The sequence below is a fragment of the Bufo bufo genome, chromosome 1 (genome assembly GCF_905171765.1).
Source record: "Bufo bufo chromosome 1, aBufBuf1.1, whole genome shotgun sequence".
NCBI lineage: Eukaryota > Metazoa > Chordata > Amphibia > Anura > Bufonidae > Bufo > Bufo bufo.
In genome coordinates, this window is record NC_053389.1 from 601,251,434 (window position 1) to 601,261,433 (window position 10,000).

Consider the following 10,000-nt stretch of genomic DNA (forward strand, 5'->3'; position numbering starts at 1 on the left):
CTCCCTTTTATATTCCCTCCCATACTGCCTCACTTTGCGGTTTATACTACTTCCTGGATTGGAGTGTTCACTGCTGGAGACTTCTGTTACTGCTTGTTCAGATAAGCCCTTTCATGTATTGTGTTTCCTTGCTGGCTTGATTCTAGGTGACCCTGACTCCCTCTGTATTAAGTGCAGGGAGCCGGTGGTCGTGTCCCCTCACTATTATAGGGTTTTCAGGTGTCACACAGTCTAGGTACGAGGGCATGCAATCGTCTACCTCTGGGACCCTTGTATGTGCTTAGCAGTCAGTGTGAGCTCTTAGGGTTTTATAGGGGTCACCTTTATGCTCCTTAGTTTGGGATCAAGCCAGTCGGATGTTTATCCATAACTTCCAGGTATCTGCAACATCATCCGTGACATTATAAACCACGATTACCGTCTTAAGTATGGATCCGGTTTCAGCCTTGATTGATCGCATGCAAGGTCTTTCACTGGAGGTAGCAGATGTCCGTAAAACTGTGTCTCAGTTTCAGGTGACCGGTTCTGCTTGCGTTAATGGAGTTTGTTCTGAGCCTAAGATCTCGCTTCCGGATACATTCTCCGGGGGTAGTGAGAATTTTGTTCGCTTTCGAGAGGCTTGCAAACTCCATTTTCGCCTACTTCCCCATTCCTCTGGTGATGAGGAGCAGAGGGTGGGGATCATCATCTCGCTGCTCAGGGATAACACTGTCTTTGGCCTTTTCGCTGCCGGTGGGGGCACGGCCCCTCCGATCGGTGGATGAATTTTTTGTAGCCCTGGGGCAGATATATGATGACCCGGATCATATTGCTCTGGCTGAATCTAAACTGCGTCTTTTATGCCAGGGTAAACAGTCCGCAGAGATATATTGTTCTGAATTTCGGAGATGGGCAGCTGATACTGGTTGGAACGATGCTGCACTCCGAAGTCAATTTTGCCATGGTCTTTCAGAGGGATTGAAAGATGCATTTGCTTTTCATGAAAAACCTGCCTCGTTGGAGTCTGCCATGTCTCTAGCTGTTCGTATTGACAGGCGTATTAGAGAGAGAGGGGAGACCACTCCTTCCTGTCATATTCAGTCCAAGGACAGTGGGGCGGTCTCATTCAGTGCGCAAGGGCCTCAGTCTCTCTCAATCCCCTCTGAGCAGGAGGCCATGCAGCTGGGTTTGCTTGCCTCTGATAGTAGAGGATTCAGCTCTCAGAGGAGGGTTTGTTTCTGTTGTGGGGGTATAAATCATTTGGCTTATGTTTGCCCCTCTCAGAGATTCAGGGAGTTTACTGAGGGTAATAAAGAAACAAAAAGAAAGAAACCCTCTAAAAACTTTCCATTTGCTACTATTGGCAAGGTTGATGCGGAAATTTAAGGTTTGCCGTTTGCTTGTAGTTCCACTTTCTCAAAAATCGTTAAAGGGCATAGTTCACAATATCCGTTTGACTGTGGGTGATGCTCATGTTGAAGATATGTCATGTTTGTCCTAAGCGGATTACCTACTCCTCTAGTGTTGGGGCTACCCTGGCTCACTAAACATAACCCCACCATTGATTGGCAAGCAAGGCAAATAAATGGTTGGAGTGACTTTTGCAGAGAGAATTGCCTCACGGCGTCTCTTTCAGAGGTTTCTACCAAGACTGTACCATCTTTTCTCTCTGAATTTTCAGATGTGTTTTCCGAGAGTAGTGTCCAGGAGCTGCTCCCTCACCGGGAGTACGATTGCCCTATTAATCTCATCCCAGGCGCCAAGCTGCCAAAATCACGTTTATACAATCTCTCACAACCTGAAAGAGTCGCTATGAGTACTTATATCTCTGAGAGCCTGAGAAAGGGACATATCCGACCCTCGAAGTCACCTGTTGCCGCTGTTTTCCTTTTTTTTTTTAAGAAAAAAGATGGTTCTTTAAGACCTTGTCTGGATTTCAGGAAGCTGAACTGTATCACAATTCGTGACCCATATCCGCTTCCTCTGATCCCGGACCTGTTTAACCAGATTGTTGGGGCTAAAGTTTTTTCTAAGTTGGATTTAAGAGGGGCATGCAACCTAGTCAGGGTCAGGGAAGGGGACGAATGGAAGACGGCCTTCAATACCCCTGAGGGTCATTTCGAGAATTTGGTTTTGCCCTTTGGTTTGATGAATGCTCCGGCCGTCTTCCAACATTTTGTGAGCAGCATTTTTTGTAATTTTTTTTTTAATCAAATCTTTATTTATTGAGATTTCTTCATATGACAATACAAATGAAAGCATCAAGAACAATAACTGCTCCATAACGAACATATCTGGTTTCATAAGAATAATAATAATACAATGGTACATGCAAGGATTTGAACATCACAGCAAGACAATAAAGTGAATAAATTAGCACATATATAGAAGGCACTGGAAAGTCGCCTGACATCCAAAGTACAATGCATACTGTGATACATCCTATGTGAACCACTTTATCTACCTGTTCTCGTATATCTTTCCCATCTAACTCCTCTGGCTAGCCTTTCCCAACTGAACCACAACCCCTCCTATCTCTATTAGGCTCAGAATATAGGCATTGTATTCTTCTTACGAGTCCGACACAGGGGTGGAAGTATACCATTCTTTCCATTTACTCCAAGTCATCAGGAACCTGTCATGAGATAAGGATTCCCAGCTTGTCATTTCCTCTAACTGGCATATCTCCTAAACCTTGTACATCCACTCCCGCAATCTCGGCACTTCCTTAGACAACCAATATTTTGGTATTAGTAGTTTAGCGGCTGCTATAAGTTGTGCCACCAAAGAGTGTGCTGCCAATTTATAATTGCCGTCCGGCAGATTGAGTATCGCTACTGAGGGGGTGATAGGAAAATTGATCTTACATATAATTTGCACCTTCTCCGACACCGTGTCCCAGAACCTCTTAATTATTGGGCAGGCCCACCAAATGTGGAACATGGTCCCTCTGGCTTCCCCACATCTCCAACAATCAGCAGAATAGGGGGGTGAAATGGTATGCAACTTATCAGGGGTTTTATACCATCTAGTGACTATTTTAAAAGCATTCTCTTGTATTTTTATACAGCGTGAGTAGCCGTGCGAGTGGGTAAGTATTCTCTCTAAGGTATCATCGCTAATCGTGAGGTCCATCTCAGAAGCCCATTGATCAATGAACCTAGGCCTAGCGCTAGAACCTATCTCCAGAACTTTATTATAAATCCTGGAAATTGCCCCCTTCCTGCTGACTGTTGGAGACCATATCCCATCATACCAAGTAGGGGCGTAATTACTGGGGGTAGTGCTCAAATATTGCCGACATATGTTGCCAAATTGCGAGTATTGTGACAAGGTCCAGGGTACTCGCCGGAAGGTGTCCCTCAGAGATGACAAGTCTGGGATCTTACGATTTACCAACAGATCTCCTATTGCCACGTCCCCTAAAACAGCCCACATTCCCATATCGTCTCTGAAATCCGCTTTAATCAAGTAGGGTAGAAATTTGATGGGCGTCAAGGGGGAGATGTAACGAGTGGGATGCAAAAATTCTGATAATTTGTGCCAAGAATCAACCACACCTTTAAGCGTATTAGGAACACTATGGCCCCTGTGATGATTTTGACCAACGGCCCACAAAATAGCTAGTCCTCTGGGTCCTAACAGCTTCCTCGCTATTTGACAGCCCAGTTTATCATACCTTTGAGATTTATGATCTCAGAATGTAGCCTCATTTGGTCTATAATAACTATTCCCATCCGGTAGTCCAAACCCACCCTTATGTTTGGGAAGTATTAATCGCTTATATGCAATCCTGGGTTTTGCCTGATTCCACACAAACGAGGAAAAAGTTCTTCTCATCTGACCCAAAAATTGACGGGGTAATGCTATTGGTAAAGTCTGCATTAAATATAATAATTTCGGCAAGCTATAAGTTTTGATAACATTTTTCCTCCCTAACCATGTCAAAAAGGGTATTTTAAGTTCTTTTAGTTGCAGCTTAATATTCTCTAGTAGTTTGGGGTAATTTTGGGAGAAGAGTTGATCCGGGTGTTTCGTTATTTGAACTCCAAGGTAATCTATACTCTCCGTTTTCCATTGGAAGGGATAATGTGCTTTAAGATGAGCTATAGTCGACTGCGGAGTGTTAACCCCTAATGCGACGCATTTAGCTAAGTTTATTTTAAAATTAGACATAGTCCCGAAATTATCTAATTGCCTTAGTAGCGTGGGGAATGCAGCTCTAGGATTTGACAACAATAGGAGCATGTCGTCGGCGAACGCCGCAACCTTATGCGTCTGGAGGCCTACCCTAAGTCCCTGTATCTCATTGTCCTGTCTAATCGCTTGGAGAAAGGTTTCCAAACAGAGGATGAACAGAGTTGGTGATAATGGGCAGCCTTGCCGTGTCCCATTCCTGATATCAAAATGGGCAGAAAGATTGCCATTTATGCGGATTTTTGCCGTGGGGGAGGAGTACAGGGATAGCACAGCGGTCACAAATTGGGGAGGAAAACCGAACTTGTGAAGAGAGGCCTCCATAAACTGCCAGTCCACTCTATCAAACGCTTTTTCAGCGTCAGTACTCAACAAAGTGATACTATATCCATGTGACAAAGCATATTGTTGTGCCATTATAACCCGAAAGGTGCTATCCCTGCACTCCCTTCCACCCACAAAGCCCGACTGCTCAGGAGAAACCAGGTTCCTAAGAAGGGGGGAAACTATGTAGGCCAAAACCTTTGCCCATAACTTAACATCAGCGTTAAGTAGTGAAATTGGCCTGTAGCTAGATGGCAAGTTAGGGTCTTTCCCAGGTTTCGGCAGGACTGTAATATGGGCTTCCAGTGCCTGCTTAGGTAGCGGGGTTCCATTCAGCAGTGAGTTAAAGAGAGAAACAATATAAGGGCCTAGTACTGGAAAGAACTTTTTGTAGTATGCTACCGTCAGCCCGTCAGGTCCCGGACTTTTCCCTTTAGGTGTTGATTTCAGGACCCTCTCTACCTCCTGAAGTGTTATTGGGGCAATTAAAGTCTCTCTTTCCTCTGCCGACAACGATGGTAATCCCAATTCCTGTAAAAAGGTTGCTGTCTTCCCTTGCCTAGCTAGCAGCTCCTCATTAGTCTCACTTTTCCGCAGATTATACAGATCATGGTAGAATTTAGTGAATACATTAGATATCTCCCTGGGATCTACTGTGATCTTCCCTGCCTGAGTCACCATTTGTTTAATGAAGGTCTGCCCTGTTCGTTTTTTGATCATGGCGGACAAGACTTTGCTGCCTCTGTTTCCATGAATGTAGTGTTTGTGCTTCACCCTTAAATAGACTTTTGCAGCTTTAATATTAAGCAATGCCTTAAGTTCCTGTCTAATCCTCACAAGTGTCTCTAGGTCCCTAACGGCTAAAGATCTTTTATGGGCTCTTTCAACTTGGGAAATATGGGCCAGTAGCTCAGTCAGTTGCTCCTCGTATAACCGCCTTATGTGCTTCCCACATAATAGCGGGTGTGGTTGCGGTGTTCACATTAAGATCAAAGTACTCCTGCAGTTTCCTAGTGATAGTATTTACCTCAGATTGGGTGTCCAATAACGTATGGTTCAATCTCCATGACCACTCCTTCCCTCTTGTGTTAGAGACCTGCAAGGCACATTGTACCATAGCATGATCAGATATCGATATGCAATCTATATCAGCCGATTGAACCAAGGTCAGATTGGTGTCCTGAATCATAATATAATCCAGTCTCTGGTACGATTTATGAGGGTTCGAATAGAAGGTGTAATCTCTTTTATCCCCATGAACCGACCTCCACACATCCACTACGTGAATATCCCGTAAGCGAGTCTGCAAGGACTTCAGTGCCCTGAACGATATAGCCGATTTCTTGGATGAAGAGTCCAATAGCGGATTCAGGGTCAGATTAAAATCTCCTCCAATAATCAACCCACCAGAGGCAAACGCGGCTATCTTGTCCAAGGTTTCTATGAGCCAATGGACTGTTTTTATATTCGGTGCATATAGATTGCATATCGTATATTTAGTATTCCCTATCTCGCAGTTCAGCAGGAGGTATCTGCCTCCAGGGTCCGCCAAATGTGAATGGAGAGTAAATGGAACATTCTTATTAATCCCTATGCTCACTCCCCTGGAAGCGGCATTATCGGAGCAAGAATGGTACCAATAGTGAAAAGTAGTGTTACCCAGATTTGGAATATGACGGGCCGTAAAATGAGCTTCCTGCAGCATAATAACATCAATCGCTGCCTTTTTAATACTCCGGAACACACGGCTCCTTTTCACTGGGTTGTTGCAGCCATGTACATTGTATGTGGCGATATTTAAAACTAAAGGTGCCATTCATGTGCCAACAAAATGATATAGAATCCCTTGCAAGTTAAAGTATTACCAGAAGGTGGAGCACAAAACATTAGTTGAGAATAATAATTAACTGAACAGGAAACCTGTGTACATAAAACAGGGTAAGAAACCCTTAATGAGTTAGTAGTAGGGGGAAGGGAACTAAGTAACATCAGTATACCCTGATCGGCCTAGACTCCCCTACTAACCTATTTTGCAGATAATAAAGGTGAATTTAACTACCCAATCCTAGTAATGCCATGAGGGCAACTTAACTGACTAGTGGTGGATTACATTAGCGAAATAATGAACAGTAGATTCATAAACATATGCGCACTTAGTAAGATATAAAGAGCATAAGGGGGTGGGGGGGGGGGTAAGATGAAAATTGCATTAGTGAAGTATCTTAATAAACACTGTCCCCTTATGCTTACTGGATCGTAAGCGTCTGCGTCTTATCCAGCCTCAGGTGTCCATATCTCTGTTCACTATCTTCCTGCTGCGACCGGTTCTCTGTTGCTTCGGCTTCTGCCATTGAGAGGCTTGAGGCAATGGTGGAAGCTCTTCCTCTGAGGGGACGGGTAGCCAGGAAGGAACATCCACCGGCGCCAGGTCTAACATTTCCCAAACTGGTGTTAAGTCCGCAGGCGCTCTGACCGTGAACCGGCGGTTACCCGCTGTGATCAAGATGCCAAATGGGAACAACCACCTATAAGGCAACTTAGAGGACCGAAGAAGGTCAGTTAGCGGTTTAAGCAGTCTTCTCTTCTGAAGCGTGGAGGCCGCTAGGTCCTGGTAAATTTGAATGCTTCTCCCTTGTAGTTGTATTTCCCCTTTATCCCTTGCTTTTTGTAGAATGTCCTCTGTGTCCCTATAGCTCAGTAAGCCACAAATAATGTCTCTAGGGTTTTCTGCTGATCCAGGTTTTGGCCGCAATGCTCTGTGTACTCGTTCCACTATGACACCTTTGGCCCGGTCTGGCCCCAGCAGTGAAGTAAAGAGTAGATCCATGGAGCTCATCAGATCCTCTTTCTCCTCTGCCTCTGGCAATCCTCTAATTCTGATATTGCACCGTCTGCTCCTGTTCTCTTGATCTTCCATCTGGAGAATTAAACTGTTCATGGCTCTAGTATGTGCCCCTAGTGAGTCTCTGACCGCCGTGTTGAAAGACAGCATGGCATCCTGCACTTGCTCTAGGGACTCTACTCTATCCCCAATATGGCGTACATCCGCCTTGATGGTAGCGAGGTCCGCTGCAATCGGGGCCAGCGCTTTGTGGAGTGCTTCCTCCAGAAAGTCTCGGGTGAGTAATGCTGAATCGTCTTTAGGACGTGACCCACATACCTCTCCCATTTCTGCATGTTGAGCATCATGACTCAGGTCACCAGATGCGCCGTCTTCCCCATGCCGCTTCTGCGCCATCTTGCCTGAGCGTGCGGGTGTCTGGGGGGTCGATTTCTGGAAGTATTTCTCCATATCGGGTTGCTGCGGAGGATCCCGCTTCTGGTCTGTAGTGGCTCTAGCAGAGTCCTTAGGTTGGATCTTCATTTCTGCTCACAGGTAGTGCTAATAAATAGGCCGTAGGGAATCTAGTGGCGGGAGCTCCGCTCTCAAGCAGCCACCATCAAGCTCGGTCAGGCCACGCCCCCTGCATTTTTTGTAATTTAATGGGGAAATTTGTACTGGTGTATCTAGATGACATTTTGATTTTTTCTCCTGATTTCAAAACTCATATGGACCACCTACGTCAGGTCTTGCTCATTCTGCGGGAGAATAAATTGTACGCTAAACTGGAAAAATGTGTGTTTGCGGTTCCGAAGATTCAATTTCTTGGTTTTCTTCTCTCCGCTTCTGGTTTTCGCATGGACCCTGAGAAGGTCCGCGCTGTGCTTGATTGGGAGCTTCCTGAGAATCAGAAGGCGCTGATGCGGTTTTTGGGTTTTGCCAATTATTACAGGAAGTTCATTTTGAATTATTCCTCTGTTGTTAAGTCACTCACTGATATGACTAAAAAGGGGGTAGATTTTTCCTCCTGGTCGGTAGATGCGCTTAAGGCCTTTTCTAGTATCAAGAGAGATTTGCTTCCGCTCCCATTTTGGTACAACCTGATGTCTTTCTACCTTTTATTGTTGAGGTGGACGCTTCTGAGGTGGGTGTGGGTGCAGTCTTATCTTAGGGTCCCTCTCCTGCCAAATGGCGACCGTGTGCCTTTTTCTCAAGGAAACTCTCCTCCGCAGAGAGAAATTACGATGTGGGAGATAGGGAGTTGTTGGCCATCAAATTAGCTTTTGAGGAATGGCGCCATTGGCTAGAGGGAGCCAGACACCCTATTACCGGGTTTTTACCGACCATAAGAATCTGGCCTACTTGGAATCAGCCAAGCGTCTGAACCCGAGACAGGCCAGATGGTCTTTATTCTTTTCTAGGTTTAATTTTGTTGTCACGTTCCGCCCTGGGGTTAAAAATGTGAAGGCGGATGCCCTGTCACATTGTTTTCCGGGAGGGGGGAACTTTGAAGACCCGGGTCCCATTTTGGCTGAAGGGGTGGTCGTCTCTGCTCTTTATCCTGATTTGGAGGCAGAGGTTTAGGCAGCCCAGGCAGAGGCTCCTGATCTTTGTCCTCCTGGGAGGTTGTTTGTGCCTCTCGCTTTACGACACAAGGTTTTTAAGGAGCACCACGATACTGTCCTTGCTGGGCACCCGGGGAGTAGAGCCACAGTAGATCTCATTGCTCAGAGATTCTGGTGGCCGGCTCTTCGTAAGATGGTTGAGGGTTTTGTGGCAGCCTGCGAGACCTGAGCTCGTGCCAAGGTGCCTCATTCACGGCCATCGGGTTCTCTCCTCCCGTTACCCATTCCTTCCCGTCCTTGGACGCATCTGTCCATGGACTTCATTACGGACCTGCCTCGTTCCTCGGGGAAGACTGTGATTCTGGTAGTAGTGGACCGTTTTAGCAAAATGGCACATTTCATTCCCTTTCCTGGGTTACCCAATGCTAAGACGCTGGCGCAAGCATTTGTTGATCACATTGTCAAATTGCATGGCATTCCTTCAGACATCGTTTCTGATAGGGGCACGCAATTTGTTTCCAGATTCTGGAAGGCCTTCTGTTCTCGCTTGGGGGTTCGGATGTCGTTCTCTTCTGCTTTTCACCCGCAGTTGAATGGTCAGACCGAACGCATCAATCAGAATCTGGAGACATATCTGCGCGGTTTTGTGGCAGAGAATCAGGAGGATTGGTGTTCTTATTTGTCCCTTGCTGAGTTTGCTTTAAATAACTGTCGCCAGGAGTCCTCTGATAAGTCACCATTTTTTGGTGCATATGGGTTTCATCCACAGTTTGGGACATTCTCTGGAGGGGGTCTTCTGGTTTACCTGATGAGGAGAGATTTTCCTCATCTCTGTCATTTATTTGGCAAAAGATTCAGGGTAATCTGAAGAGGATGAGTGAGAGATATAAGCGTGTGGCGGATAAGAGACGTGTGCCAGGTCCGGACCTGAATATGGGTGATCTGGTGTGGTTGTCTACAAAGAATATCAAATTGAAGGTTCTCTCCTGGAAGTTGGGTCCTAAGTTTATTGGGCCTTACAAGATCTTGTCCGTCATCAATCCCGTTGCCTTCCGTCTTGATCTTCCTCAGACTTGGAAGATCCATAATGTTTTTCACAGGTCCCTATTAAAAC